Genomic DNA, 16,546 nt, shown 5'->3' on the forward strand with positions numbered 1-16,546 from the left:
TACTTTGCTACTAAATACTTTGTTGCAGATATTAAGTTATTCAGGTGTGGTTGAACTGACAACTCAACTGCTAATACTTAAGAATATTCTTTGGCTCCCCACGTGTCGAATCAATAAATTTGGTTGAATACTCTACCCTCGAAAACTGTTGTGATCCCCTATACTTGTGGGTTATCACCATCGGATTCATCTGACGGACACGATTGAGCAGCACGTTGTTCAAAGGCCAGTGGGCCGCATCGTTCTTCCCCGCAGTGAGCCGGTGGGCCGAGTGGTTCGGGCCGCGAGCGGCGCGCGCGTGGCAGGCCATTGGCCGCGTTTTGTTTTTTTGCTTTCCTCCGCGGGTAGCACATAATATCTTTTGTCCGCGTTTTCCTCTGATATTTGGGCCCAAATGAACAAAAACCCTATAAATTATTTTGTTATTTTTCAGAAGTTTTTATTCGATGATTTTTGTACAGTTTTGTACAGTTTGAATCTCTATTCAATTTGTACCAACAAGATAATTGATTAGAAAATAGAAAAGTAAAGAATTGCTTCTGAACAGTGCTATTTTCATGAATTTTATTCATATTTTCCATTATGAAAGATTAAATTGTTGCTTCTCTAATTCAATTTTGAACCAACCGGTTAAAATTGCATAGAGAGTAAAATAGTACAGAATTGATTCTGAATAGAATATTGTAAATTTTCCGCTGCAAAGTAAAAGTTTTATCCTCCAATTAAATTGGAACCAACGAGAAAATTTAATTGGAAGAACTGTTCTTATCAATGTTTTTTTCCTTGTGGTTCAAAACAGATTCAGGTAGTTTTCCTCTATGACAAAAGACAATTATTTGTTTTAAAGTTAAAATATGGTATTGTTATTTTCTAACCAACGTTGATGATAACAGTACTATAATTCTATGAGTATTATGTTCAAAGCTTAAATCTCTGATAAATTTTGCATCAAACTGATCAATTTTCAGAGAACAGATAAAGATCAAGAAATGTTCTGGAACTAGAGAAATGTATATTTCTTGTTCCCGCTGCAATAAAGTTGATGATGATTATTATTTCTTAGCGAAGTTGTTTAATAGACATACTATCATCATCACATTGTTTATTCTAATTCCGCCCAACGGTGATTTAGAATATAAAAGAAAGTTTTTTAAAAGTTCAATGTGCATATTTTAACCAAACCAACATAGGGTTATTTTTATGCTCATTATTGTTTATTATTGGCTAATTTTTCTCAGACTAAATTTTTTCCATGCTTTCATTCGTGAAAGCGAATGCATGGGTACTTGTGACCCGAAAGATGACCAAGAAAGGTCATAACGTGAGGGAGTATGTTCTCTCTAAATAATGGCTTCAAAAGAAAAGAGATAGATCATTGAGAGTCTTGGTTGACGAATGTCTTTCATGTACTCTCTATGAAGAAGATTTTTAGTCAACATTATTTGAGATGAAACAAGCAACATGCGTGTTCAATTTGACCAACGTCGGATCAAGCATGTGTGTTAAAGAGCATTCAGATGTAATTCTAAATTTGATGATTGAATATGCAGTCAAAAGAGCCAATTCTGGCATTTATGTCCCTTACAGAGAATTACCCACATGGTGGGAAAAGATGATTATGATAAAACCCGCATGGCAGGAAAAGTCTAGGAAAATACCTGCGTAACTCGTGTGGTGGCAAAAAAAATCCCAGACTTATCTTGTATGACAGGAGAACGACATGTTGACTCATGTGCTTTTAATGTGTCCCACTCTCGGAGAAAAATATGGAGTAGCTATTATGTTTCCTAGTATCGACCGTACACCTTATGTGTAATGGTCATTAAGCACTCAATAAATCGAAAGAGAATAAAAGTTATAGACGAACCTCAAGATACGAATGATATGCAAGTGTGACTTGCAAAAGTATTAATGAAAAAGAACTTTGTTAAGTTTCTAAAATGGAATAAGGAAAAAGTAATCCCATACCAGTTAACAAATAACTTCATTACATATGAAGTAATCAGATAAATGGAGTAGATAATCGAAGTTTCCTCAATTCACAAGAGTTATGAATGGTTTTTCGAAATTGTGGCAAAAAAAGTTCTTACCACATTTCGAGGGGGAGAAAGAAATATTAGATATCCATTAATGAAGAATGTGATCGCCTGGGGGAGTACGACGGTCATAATAATACCCCTAAAGAAAAGAAATAGTTGTATTCCTGGATCTTTTACAGTTTCAAGAGCAGATTAAGGAATACTAAGATGGTGCTTAAAGTGTCATAAAGAAGAAAGTTTTAACAGAATAAACCCAAATAATAATATTTAAAGATACACCATTTTTAATGAAGATGGAATAATCTGGGGGAGCATGTTGTATGACCTATACAACACCTGTTGTTAGCTTTATAAAGGAGGAATGAGTAAACATGGATCTTGTAATAAAGGTCCCTGTAAAACCTATTGCCTCTTGGAAATGAAAGACTATACAATTAATTTGCATCTTGGCAATGACAGAGCAACAACAGCCTCATATGAAAGAACTGTCAGTACCTGAGACACAGATGGTCTCAAGGAATGAGAAAATCAGATACTTCTGATTACTATAAAGTCTATGTTAATGGAGGTTGATCCCACCTTATTTAAAGCGCTCAATCGAGCTTTGAGAAGTGTTTGTTTTGTCTAAATGATAAGGGACTATGTTATGTGAGATGAAATAAAATTGGTCAATCCCGACGATGTTTGGGACTCGTAAGTAATTTCCAATGGAGCCAAAAGTGTAGGCTGTAAAGAGTCTACAAGGGCAATCTGACTCCAAAGGAAATATGTAAAGGTGTAAAATGTGACTTAAATCGAAAGGTTTTGCGTGTTTTTACACAGAATAGATTACAATGAGTGTTGGTAGCACATCATTATCTGAGTTACATCAGATGAAAGATATTATGATCTGAGTTACATCAGATGAAAGTAAATAACACAGGGGATACTGCCTGAAGAAGTATTTTATGGACTAAAGCAATCAAATGTTCTTTTGGGTTAAAGAAAATGAGAGGACAATTGTATTCATGCAAAGTTATAGAATAGGAAATCCATTCTAATCATGTGTATGTGGATGACGTCCTACTTGCTAGTGGTCATGTCAATCTACTGCAGGAGGAGAAAAGAAGTTCTTGTTCTCAGAGTTCAAAAAGAATGTTCTCGGTAGAGTGTCTCTTGTTATAATTATCGAGATTCACCAAGAAAAGAATAAAAAGGGAGTATTAGGAATGTCGCATGGACATGCTAAGAAAGGTCTCTAAAGTATGCATGCGAGAAAACCTACGCCTGTTCTTATAGTCAAGGGTAATGGAACTAAAAACTATGATGTTCCAAAAGTTGATGAGAAAAGATTGAAAACGGATATGGTGCCATATGCTTCACCTGTTGGAAGCTCAATATATTACCCTGGCATACTTCACGTATCTGGGTTGTTTTGGCAATGTCCAGTTCATATACAGATCACTGGAATGGAGTCAAAGATATCGACCTCATGCTGAAAGAAATAAGTGCTCTCAAAAGATTGTGAGTATAAAGACAGGACTTATGAAATGTATAGCGAAATCCACAATTGTCGCTAACTTTCACACTTGGAGTTTTGGTGTGGAAAAGCTCCAAAGAATGAAACAATTATCATCAATGTGATGCAAAAATATGTTATAGCTTGATATGAGGCTGAGGGACAGGCAAAATGGTTAAGGAGACCTGTACCCGGAGTTGATAATGGTTGACAACAACGATAACCATTTTAACTTTTTCGCTCCTATGACAACAAGTCAAGTGTTGATGCCAAACACACTGACACAGAGTTATGCGTTGTAAATGAGAAAGTCTGAAATTATGTAGAAATGCTTGAAGCATAAAAACAACAGACAAGTGTTTGCAGATCTGCTTATTAAAGGCTTACCGCCCAGTGTGTTCGGAGAACACACAATCGACATGAGTTTTATGGTATAGTCTAAGATTTCCGGACAATAAAGGACCCAAGGTTAAAGAATTTGTTTCAAAACAGAGAGGTACGTTGTGGTTGTCTAATTCTATCGGCAATTGAGCTGTGACGATAAAACATGTTCTATGTATTGATCTGTTATGAAACGAGTAAAGTAAAAGTATCTGGTCAAAAGTAAAAGTTGAGATCAAGGGGGAGAATGTTAGATGATCTCCACCGTGTGGGCCCAACAGCCCACCGGGCCCTCAGATCCATGCCCTGATCGGGGGCGCTCAACCCACTATGGTTGACGAGCCCCTGTCACCTGCACTATATAAAGAGGTGGGGGTCGCGGCGCACACCACGAGGTTCGTCACGACGCCATACACCCCACCTACATCCCCTACCGATTTATGGTTAGTGCAGTGCTGACGGGAAGCACCGCCACCACTACTCTCTGCCATCACCGGCACCATGGCCGGCACCTGAAGCTCCTCGAGCTACAAGGAGAAGGTATTTTCTTGACCTGAACCACGGTATTTTCTTGTGTGGCCTGCAAAACTTAAGAATGGTCATGGGCTAATGGCCTGTGTTGCTCCGGCTCAGTGAAGCTGGCATCGCTGCGGGCCGTGGCGAGGCTGGTAGGCCGCGGCGCCAGGCGCACTCGGGTGGGACTGGGAGTGAAGCGCGCCGGCCGTGCACCGCGGCTGCGCGCGTCGCGGTGTGGCGTACGAATGGAGGGACTGACGGACGGACGATGGGTGCGTGCCTACCGACCGGGTGCCGGCCGCCGTGGATAAGCGGAAAGCGATATACATTTGGAGGTCGCTTTTAGGTGGGGAACTATTCTATTCGCGAAGCCGCTGCCGTCGCATCGCATCGCACCAGACACACATGAAACGAACTCCCCGTCAGGATCAGACTTCAGACACCCTAACAACTTTGCTTTACGACTATAAAACCCCAAATGCTCGATCCCATCCATTAAAGGATCATCAGTAAAATAGCCTGACTGCTGTTTCAGAAAAGCAACACAGGATCGATTCAGTCTCACCTGATTCACACCCACGCCGTTGAGGATCAGAGCACTACTATCGTAAAGTTAAAACCTTGGAGCCCACGGGGTAAAAAGTCTATTAAAAAGAGGGCACGCTACGACACATTCGTCCTCCATGGTGATCGTGGCCCTGGGCGAGTGCGCACACACACTCGATCTACACATGCATGTTTCTCGGATAATTCTATACTGTCCATATATATGCTCTGTGTACGGTGCGGTGGGCTGGCTGGCCAATATTCCGGTTGCCGCTGAAAAGCGGAGGAGCACCGGCATGTGCCCGGCTCCGGTCCCGCCGCGTGCAGCCCACGCCCAGCCTCGCTGCGTGCGTGCGGCCACCCTAGCTAGCCCTCTGCGCGCGCGACCAACAACACCTACCGAGCAGGCTAGGCTAGCAGTGGCGCCTCCGGAAAGCTGGACGCTGACGCTCCCCTCTATCATTGCACCCACGCAGCGCCAAATCGATCGCCGTATTATTATATGTGCCACGACGCGAGCTAATTTCCGAGCCAAGATCCCATCAGCCAGCTGATCACACTCCACTCGGTCACCTGGCCGGGCTCCGCTTGGACGCGAGCGAGCTGGCGTCTTCTTCTCCCCGGTATGGATGGATGGGGTGATCGTATCGCTAATTCGCTCTCTCTATCCAGTTTAGAAGGACGTAGTCACGTCGCATGGCTCTATGGGAAGCAGCGGCCCCCGACTAGGACTGGCGTAGGCTTTTTGTGGGTTTTATTCAGTCACTAGCAGGTGGGGCCGATGAACGACGGCAATGATCGCTGTCCCCGGCGACGTGTTTATTTAGGAAAAAAAGTGTAAAGCGATGCAGAGCGGGCCTTCCCTTGTCAGTCGCTACTGCCATCTTTTCGTAGGTAGCCTGTCGCGGTTGTTTGTACACCAAGCGTTCGTACGTGCTACGCGGAGACGAGGTGTACGGTTTTTTTTTTTTTGCATGGGAGACGAGGTGTACGTGCGTGCTCCATTGCTGCAGTATGTACACGCCCGCTGTACTACGTACAGCTATAAAATTGGTGCGAACCGAGGGTGGCTACGTACGGGCGTAGGCTCGTGACTCACGGCCTCACGGGGGACGGGGGCTGCTGCTCGATCGGAGTGAATCCTCACACGCACGAGCAATTATGCCTGGTAAAACAGCGTAATTATTGCACACGTAATGCCCTAGATGCTAATGAGCAAATAATTACAATTAGCCGCACTGTTGAGGTACTCCATTCGTACTATTTTATCGAATGAAGTACGTAGTACTACTATTATTTTTATTAAAATGAGATCGGAACAGGATAAAATCATGCATACTACTCTTATCTCGGTCCCATCATCTTGTGAGAACGTGAGTTTTTATCAATTCGCGGTTGATTATTTCTAGGATCGGAGCAGGGAGCACTGGTGGTCTAGATTCATTGCACGCCCCCGTGACGCGTGTGCCGCCGGTGGCCCATCCTCTTCATTATGGAACGAGAGGATGCATGCATGCTATGCTACCCACCCGGTGGCCCAGCGCGTGCAGGTGCAGGTGTTTCCATGCCCCTGCTATACGTATATCACAGGGCCGCGACATCGTACCGTGAGCCACCCATGACGTGACGACGGGCCGCATGCGGACGGCGGAGCTCCCCCGCGACGTGGAGATCTACCCGCAACCCGTCTCCGCACACCTCCACTATTCCGCGCGTCGCCCCAGTATCTCGGAACGCAAAACGGAAAAGAAGAAAAAAGAGAAAGAAAACATCCCACGTCCCGTACCGCTCAACGCTATCCGCATCTCCGTACTGGAAGCAGCCACAAACGCTATCGACAAACGCACGCGTCGCCGTCACGTACACACCCGGTATGTACTCATTCAGATCGCACGCCTTTGCCGTATCTCCGAAGCTTCCGTCCAGCCTCGCCGTCGCTGGCTGTCGACGGCCGGTGAGCGAAGTGACCCTCGCCGCGCAGTAACCGCTCCAACCTTTTCGGTTTTGACAATTGACCACGTTACAGTTTTTTCTCCCCACGTTTGGCGCGCGGCCCTTTTCTCCATGCCTGCACGTGTCTCCTCCCGGCCATCCACCACCGCTTGTTCCCCTTTCGCTCCGCATGGGACTCTGCGCGTGGAACGTGGGGAGCCGCCCGTTTGTCGGGTGCTGAGCGATCCAGGCCGTTGGATTTGTCGAGGTGGGTCTTTGCTTGCGGGTGAAGTTTTTTGAGACGTCTTTTCAACTGTTGTTGGCGATTTAGTTTCAAACGGAAACCTTGGTCACTTATTTACTTGGCGTATTTTGTAAAGTAGATAGATACGGTAAATAATACCAATAATTCGATGGTAATGCCACCTCTAGAATAATGTGGAATTTCGTGGGTTAAATGTGACGCTACACTTGCAGTTACTAGGCAGCTTCACTGCAGCTCGAGCGTTCCCAAATTTACTGCCTATCCGAGACACTCCGTCAGCTAGCTAGGGCACTTCTTCAATTACTAGCACGCATGCTAGACTGTTTTCTGAGCAGATTAGGTAACATCACAGTGTCAATTTTCGCTGTTCTCTAACAGTGGGCTGATAACATGAGTTCCACATCAAAGAGAAGCGACAATAATGCATTGCTTACCGGACCTAGCAGATAAGATGCTGCTGGGGTCACCGTTTCTTGTCCTAATACTAGTACAATGCCCGTGCGTTGCCACGGGCCTTTTGTTGTATAAATCTTAACGAATTTTTGAGCCCTTCAATGACATCGCCTCAACACCCTTGTCGATGGATTCTTTTTGAACGTTGACATAATCCATCTCCATCTCTTTCATACTCTGCAAAAATAAATATGTATAGAAACATACCTCTTGTACTATCATGCACAACAAATATATAAAGAACAATTATTTGTATGCATCTCTTCTGATTGTGTAAAACCCGATGATTTTTCAGTCTGGTTCACCATAAAGCTTTGTCAATCTGGTTCACCATAAAGCTTTGTCAATAAAAAGCCATCAGTTTTGATCTTTGATCTACAAAAGTAAACATATAAACAATATTAAAATAAAAAATAGAAAACTCATATACAATATATATTCATTGGTCAGATGCTAAATGCGAGTAGATGACCGTTTTTACTCGGAGTGGGTGACATCGTCCTTTTTAGTAGAGTGAGCCGCATTCCAATTTGAATAAACTGTAAGTTCACCTGTATATCACTTGTTGGTAATTATGTTTCAAAAGAAATAGCAAACTCTGTGATGTTGCTTATGTTTCATTCTTATATCAAGATTGAAAGATTGTTTTCAGTTTTTAGAAATATTGTTGTAAATTTTGGATGCTTGCATTTCCATCATGAAGATAACTAATATCTTACTTAGAAGAATTCTTGCATTTCCAGCTTCAAGATAGGTAATATCTTATTTAGAAGGATGCTTACATTTCCTGCTCACCGATGGACGGAGCAACAAATTTGTTATTTGGATGTTGAGTTTATTTCATATTCAAAATGCAACGTTTTATGTGTCCTTATGTTCACTTCCTAGCATCATATGCAAACTTGCTGACAAGTGAGAAATATGTAAATAGCTTGAAAAAAGTGGATGAACAGCCTGTAAATTTGAATAGTTGAATGACCATGCATTGCCATGGAATAAAAAAAAACATAGCGGTCGAATAATTGACTCAATGTAGAAATATGTTGGACAAGCTGGCATGTGGTTTCCATCCATACAGTAATAAAACTGATTCTCTCTCCATTTCTTGTTATTTCTTCTTAACCATCCTCTCCTTGCAAGAAAATGAAACGATATCTAAGTATCCAATAATACAAAACCTAAGTATCCCAAAAACCTAAGTATCAAAAGCTACAGTAATTTAGCCTACAGGTGTGAAATACCACAGTTTTAACATAACAGAATATTTTGTAGTATTGATAATACAGACAACCTGTTGGCTATCCCGTTTTCAGCGACACAAAATTAGCTAGCTAAAACCATTAGCAGCTGCAGACACACGTGCTTTTCTAGTTAGCTAGCCATTTTATGCAACTACTCGGCCATACACCAAGAATGGCCATGCACACGGCGTAGAAGACACATATTCTAGCTGGCTATCCGGACGGCAACAACGTCTTCAAACGATTTTGTGGTTGGCTGTAATTTGGAGCTACAAACGGAAGCGAGCTAACTAAATCACCAAGCAGAAGATCCTAATAAAACGGTCGTGGACATGAGGCGTGTTGAGAAGAAGGTATGAGCGAGGGACTCTCTTTTCTCAGCGAGCTCAGTTTTAAAAAAAAGAGGTATGTGGTTCTTTTTTTGATGCAGAGAAAATAATGTGGTTTGCCAAAAACTGCAGTATTAAAATTACAATTTTTAGAGACAGCCAAACAACCCTTTGTAATAAAAACTACAGTATTATAAAAAATTGCAGTATTATGGGAATACATAGAAAATACTTTGTTACCAAACGGGGCCTAATCTTCTCCCACCCTTCCTCCTGTTCCACCTTCATGTACTTGTACAAATTATATAAATTTCATGATTTCAAAAGAATATTTTGATTATATTTCTTATTTAAAAGTAATTGAAGATGTACATGGTGGTTAATCCAACCTTAATTTTTTAACGCAACAAGGATAAAACTTGAAACTAACATAGACTTAATTAACTAAATTGTCCCTTGTCCCCATTTCTTAAACTCCTCACACGCTACTTGCTCCATTCTCCCCGTGGCCATGCAACCATGCCTACCTGTGACCATGAAAATCAATCAATCATTAAAATTCATGATCTGACTATACAATTCACAAGATAAATGAAATCCATGTCAACTAAAATATAATTAAAAACACGTCGTTTGTGCTCTGTAGCAGGGATACATTATCATACGAGCCAGGTTAGAGTACTCGTACCATGAATAAAGAAGGCACACAACATCTGGCATTATCACAAAATCATACTTGCACACATTACCACCAGTAGCAAGATAAACGAGGTGGATATCAGCTTTTAAAGCATGATTAGGAATCAAGGCAAACTCTATTTTCAGGGTTAGAAAGAAAAAGACCAAGTGCAAGAATTGGAACAGATAAGAAGCTTACCAGGGCATGATGCCATTGGGTTGGATGTCATGCACGGGCCAATAGAGCTCCCTCCCTATCTCTTACGAAGCTCTCCCTACGACCCACTTCAGAGCAGCCGGTCGTGCTTTTTCCAACCCAACTTCTGCATCGCCGCAGATCAGCCAAAGGAGCTGCTGCCGGCAGCCAAGCTCACCTTCCGCACTGCTACAGATCAGCTAGCATGTGGAGTGTACATGATCCGAGAGAGACTCAGTCGAGCAACATAAATGAAAAAGGAAAAGTACCAACGTTTTGAGAAAATGAATTCAGTTAGTCATACAAGAATATGTTCAGAAGATAAAAATCATTTAGACACACCTCACGCAAATTTTCTCAAAGAAATTCTTCATGACATCTTCCGGAACCTACCTGTTCAGAAAAACAAAGTAAGAGAGCAGACATATGCAGCACAATTACCATCTAGGAACTTGTGGTGTGAAACCATCAAAGTACAAAAAAGATATATGAATATATTGTTTCCTTATTTATTTAATTTTATTCCAGATTACAGTTGAAATGTTTATAAAGTACATATTCTTGGGTAGCATTTCTTTCTCATCTTGTCTGCACAATAAACAGATTAAGGCTTAATATTATTACTGAGCTCAGAGATCGATCAACAAGTCATATGCTCTAATTTAGAAAAGAACTATGTGCATTTACTTACTGGAGGAAGAAACCAAGGTCAAAAGGCAAAATGGCAGTCTTCATATCATGCGTCAAGCATAACTACATTGCCTTATGAACTGAAGTAAAAATTAGAATTATCAAGCAACAGTACTAACAACCAACAGTGACGAGACTTGCTCTTGCACAAATGTTTATCCCAACAAAGGATCGCGAACACGCTAGATACACTAACTGAGGCTCATTCCCTTTGCTTGAGGCACTGTCTTAGGAACAACTTCAGAGTAGGTCGATTAAAACTTAGAAGAAACGGAGATACACATGTTAACTAATAGACTGGCATTTGTCACTTTGTGATTGAAATTAACTATGAATAAGGACTCTGGAAGATGAACATACAGTTGTGTGGTCGAAGTGCGAGGAACATTGTTGCTGGCAGAAGAGCAATCATGAAAATCAGCGCAAATATGCTTAGGGTGATTTCGATGGGCACTCACTTGCTACAGCGGGCGCGCCATTTAGCTGCCACAATATTGAATTTGCTATTTTTTCTCAAAATAGAACTTTGCGAATAGTACGACACTATAGAATCAACTAAAGCTCAACAACATTATTGATGCATGTACATCTATTAATTAGACCAATAATGCTTCCACAAAGAATAATTAATCTTTACAACCCTTTCACTTGTGGTCATTTTACCAGGATAATAGTAATTCTAAAACATACAAATACAAGTTTTATCTACAAAATTAATTAACTAAATGATTCAAACAAGCACTGGTATTCCCAATTACATTAATCTCATGGAAAATGGTACAAGGAAAACTTTAGATAATTAGATACGGCAAAGGAACTTTCAATGAAGTTGTAGGAAAAATAAGCTACTGCAGTTAATTTGAACATCAGTGAATCAACTGTAGGCATACTGGCTCCATCCTTTTAATTCCTTTTAATTCACAGTAAAGCTTGCAATACTGAGAAAAAAAAAGCAAGTAATCAACCACCTTAATTTGTTAGTACGACATCAATCCGGCGCTTAGAAGCTTGCATACTGCGATAAAAAAGATCAGAGAGCATGCCGTAGGTACAAGAAGCAAGCAAATAGCCAGCTTAATTAATTAGTAGGACCTCGATTGCTTAGACTAATTCAATTGCAGCTGGAAGACACAAGACCAACCCACATGATTAACTAACTGTATTACATGCTCAGAGTCAAATTAGAGAGATGGCACGTCTTGGGATGAAATCTAGTTGCTGAACAAAAATTATGGTGACATTCTGCCATGCCCAGAGTCGTAATTCATAGGTAGGTGGCGATCTAAACAGGAAGAAAAAGACCATGACATTTTTTGTACCAGTGCAATAACACCGCATAAGCAAGTTTTCATGAAATTGCAACACGAACTGACCCTTTTTTTTCAAACACGCCTATCGTTGGGTTTGCAGAAACACCAGGTCCCTAGAAAGCAAGCTTGCTACAGTATGGTCTCTCTAAATGTTCAGCTCCGGCTGCTACGGAAGTATGCTTCAAGGCAACAAGAGAGTGATGGATTTATGTGGAGGGCATCAAAAATATGGAGTAGAACTTGTATTACCCTAAGAACCAGCATTGGGGCAGAGAAATTAAACCTTAGATCCAGCAAGGAAGCTTTAGTATTTAGATCACATGATCGGAATATGCATTTGGCCTCCTCCTGGGGCGTAGGATGTGCAGCTTCAGCAAGTAATGTATTTCCAGGTACCTTCAAGTGGTGTTTAGCTAGCAAAAAAATTCAGAGAATATTAATTTTCAAAACCAGATAAACTCTGTAACAATCAGTCAAAGAACGGTGGTTTCCGCTAGTTCCAGAAAAGAAGAGGACAGGTTCCAGATGATTGGATATGTTGTGCTTGGTCAATATAATTTTAGTAAATATCACACCATATACCTTCAGAGTTCTGGTTGCCAAGCATCTTTAGATGCCCAACCTTCAGTCAAGATGGCAATGGCATCATCTTCTCTCACCTACAGGCTACAGTCCTCTTCTACTCTTGTTCCTCCTGGCCTACTCGTGCAGCGCATCGCCCAGCGGTCAACCCTCCTGTCCTGTAAAGTGGGTTGGCCCGGTGTTCCCATACTGACAATGCCCAAACATGACAAATTTTTGCATGATTTTCAGATTGCATCACTGGACAGGAAACAATGGTCCTGGAAATTAATCAAAGCACCAAAGTCTCACCATTAATCTATGGACGACGTCGTTCTCCCAATCGGAATCCTCGTGGTCCCAAATGCTAAATGGTTCAAACTATGTAAGAGAACCGCACCAGTCAATCGAACATGAAACAATGGTGATATGAACCAAATACTGTGTGAACATTTTGTAAACCTTTGTAGTATTTATGAGTGAAACTGCCTTGAAATGCAACATATCAACACATTTATACCAGTTGTGCGATGTGCCCTGTTAGTTTGCCATTCCATAATCCATTGCCATCAAAGTAGCTGGCATAATGCCCTCAAAATCGTTCCCAGGGTGATCCATTAACCTAGAGACAGAACACCAATTTCAGTAAACAAATAAGCAAAACATAAGGTTGTAATGTAATGAAGATCTCAGCTGTACAATAAAAAAGAGAGAAGCTATTGTATCTAATTAGAAGCAGCAGTGCATATCAGGGTATATACTTATATTATGTACATATTTTGATATCAGAACACCCAAGTAGTCTGTTAACATATTCACAATGCTCCGTCAATGGTAAAACAGTGCTAGTGTAATGAGTGAAAGTTTATTTGTGCCTCTTTGTACCTCCAGCATCAAGGCCATTCTTCTCGTCTCAATATTCCGGAGCAGCAAAACAAATGAGTCGAAGCTTTGATAGATAGCATGCGTTGTTATACGCTCGGCAGAACAATACAAACTACAGTCCAAAAATCATTTGCGGACGTGATAAATTATGACATTGGTTGGTGAGGAACTTCCCCTATCCAAATATCCTGGATCGATACAAATTAAAATTAGTCCAATGTATACAGATGAACAACATTCAGTATTCCTCAAACAGCAACATCCATACAGCTGAAAATACAGTAAATATCAATACAGATTCAACAAACAAGGTTTCTAACAAACCAAAGTGAATTAACTGAGTATGTCTAGGTAATGAATGTATTCGGCAAGGTACTGCTCAAGTGCTCAATATGTCTTGGACCCAGATAAGTTCAAACGGAGTTAACCGTTGCCATGTCGATGTAATTACTGCTGTAATTAGTAGCAACGACGATTTCTGCGAACGTACAGAGAATCTACCGTGCTCACTACTTGTGTTCCGGAAAACAGAACAGTTCCATTTCATGATCCGGTACCTTCCCTTGCTATTCTCTCGCAAAATTCTGCCCGTGAATGAAGAAGAAGAATACAGACGTGAACTGACCTTGTCGATGCGATCCCACCAGTGGAACTCGGGATCGATCAAGCTACGGCCATAGTTGAGCATCACCGTCGGATAGAAGAGCGCCCTGGCGAATACCTCCACGAACGCACGCTTCACGCCAAAGCTGCCCGCCTCATCACGCCCGTCAGAGACCATCTCACCGCCGACACTCGCCTCGTCGCCGACGCCCCTCTCCTCCTCCCGCCCGGAGGGAAGCGCCGGGGGCATCTCATCGACGCCCCTCGCCCCGTCCGGCTCGCCGCTGACGCCCCTCGCCCCGTCCGGCTCGCCGCTGACGCCCCTCTCCCCTTCCCACTCGGAGGGAGGCACCACGAGCATCTCGTCGACGCCCCTCGCCCTGTTGCGCTCGCAGCTGCCCCCCACCTCCTCCCATACCCACTCCCAGCCCCAGGGCTCCACCTCGCCGCTGTCGACGCGGCTGACCCCTACCTCCTCCCGCTCCCAGGGATCCGCTTCGCAGCGATGTATCCGAGGCGCGGTGGTGGCGGTGCAGGCGGCGGCGGCGGCGGCGTCCTGGTGATCCACGACGGCGGCGACGGTCGCCGGCGTCTCCCTGGTTCGGCGGCGGCAGCTGCATCCCGGGAGAGGAGGAGCAGCGGCTTGGGATCTCGTCTGCGTCTTCTCTGCGAGGTCCGCGGCGGCGATCTGGTGCGTCTGCAGTCACAGATCGTAGGTCGAGGGGATCGAGAGGGCAGTCTCGCTCGTGCGTGCGAGTTTTGGTTTTTTTTCGTAGGTTTTCTTCCAGCACGGGAGGTTGGGCGGGTGCGGGACTCGACCGCGGGGTTTTTGTTGGTTTTTCGCGGCTGGAGGGAGGTGGGAGGAAGTACCAAAGAAGTATTAAAAAAGACCGAGTGAAGTGGGACAAAAATAAAACCCGAAACGCGATCTATCAACTGAGACATTAGGAGTAGAGATTGTTGGTTGTTGCTGGTCACATTTTAATACTAGTTGTAGTACGTATACTATAGTACAATTGGTATGCAGCAATATGCTTTTCAAGCACGACGGATCTTTTTTCCTTTTCCCAATTTATTAAGAAGTGCACCCCAGTATGCCTCATCTGAAAACATAAATTATTTCATGTGCAAGGAAAAGGTCATTCCATCATCCATAAGGATGCATTAATAATCGCATTACAAACAAAATGTTGCTCCCATTGGAGAGCTAGTATAACTAGAAGAACACCCGTGCGTTGCAACAGGGCCACATTAACTTTAAGAGTTCAATATAAATTATGTTAATATTACATTTAATATTCTCATACACATCAAGTGACATTGACGACCTTTTTACCATCAAATTCTCACACACACTCTCTCCCTCCCTCCTCCTCACTCTCTCTCCCCCTCTCCCTCTCTCTCTCTCTAACACACACACATATCCATCTTATTGGGTACGGGACCATAATCCATCTATTTCACACGCACACGCGCTAGTGCATAACAATATGGATTATAAAACAGGTTCAAGGTAGTAACAAGGATTCTTCTCATGCATTAATAAACAAATGTTATGCACTGAAGACAAGATAACCAATTCCCAAAGTGCATCAGAGCATCACAGAACATTACTGGCAAGATAAATGCACGACGATACACCCGACTCATTTAATTAATATAATTAAATTATCAGTAAATTAGTCACCAAACTGCTCGGATGAACCGGAACAGAGCCAACATATATCATCCTAGACAAACGCAACATCAACCATTTACCTTGGTACTTTAGGGACCGACAGGAGGATGCATGTAGAAGCGCTTCTTGCCTGCGAATCCACAGTCAGAGAGAGAAATTGGAACCCATTCCCATCACCAACTGATAAAGAAAGCATGTAAGAAAATTGATATCGGGCCAACTTGGATCTTCGGTGATTGTCCGCCGGTATGGAGAATTTAGGAGGGTGGGTGCAGGGAGTGGCCTTGTGGATGATGGATGGAGGCGCGGAGGGATGTGGTCACCGGAAGGTCGAAAGCGGAGAGGGTCGGGCACGTTAGGTGGAGCCGGTGGTGCGCGACAACCGGAGGCGGCCCAATCGTGGGCGGCGAACCGACGATAGCCTCGGCCCATCTCTCGACGCAGCGAAGATAGAGAGGGCGGCACTGCCGGTGCTCGAGGCCGCCGCTCGGCACCATCTACATCGAGGGGAAAGAGAGGCGAGAAAGCGATAGGGTGATGCGGGGCTAGGGATTGCGGAGGAGGGTGGGGGTGTGCGATTTGAATGGATGGTTCTGCCCACCGTTTTCTTGTACGTGGCGGTGGAGACGGCGGCGTCCAGCCATGCAGGCGAGGCATGGGTCGAGCCGGGCACACGGCGAGGCGCAGTAGCAGAGGCGGGGGCGATTTTTTGCTACTGAGATGCAGGGTGTGGGATTGATCGTTC

At 43.2% G+C, this 16,546-nt stretch overlaps 1 long non-coding RNA gene across 10 annotated transcripts; it reads right to left on the reverse strand.

The window, feature by feature from the left end:
* Positions 1 to 9,515: 9,515 nt before the first annotated feature.
* LOC123044341 (uncharacterized) lies at positions 9,516 to 14,921 on the reverse strand. Of its 10 annotated transcripts, none has more exons than XR_006420007.1 (9): positions 14,146 to 14,919; positions 13,521 to 13,708; positions 13,098 to 13,257; positions 12,948 to 13,016; positions 12,657 to 12,845; positions 12,358 to 12,487; positions 12,138 to 12,253; positions 10,078 to 11,247; positions 9,516 to 9,727 (listed from the first exon to the last, which is right to left on the reverse strand). It is a non-coding gene; the product is annotated as an uncharacterized lncRNA (long non-coding RNA). The 10 variants fall into 10 exon arrangements; XR_006420006.1 differs by having other exon boundaries at positions 10,078 to 10,274; positions 10,417 to 10,467; positions 11,733 to 12,487; positions 14,146 to 14,915; XR_006420001.1 differs by having other exon boundaries at positions 10,078 to 12,253; positions 14,146 to 14,921.
* Between the last annotated feature and the right edge of the window lie 1,625 nt (positions 14,922 to 16,546).

The sequence above is a fragment of the Triticum aestivum genome, chromosome 2B (assembly GCF_018294505.1).
Source record: "Triticum aestivum cultivar Chinese Spring chromosome 2B, IWGSC CS RefSeq v2.1, whole genome shotgun sequence".
Lineage (NCBI taxonomy): Eukaryota > Viridiplantae > Streptophyta > Magnoliopsida > Poales > Poaceae > Triticum > Triticum aestivum.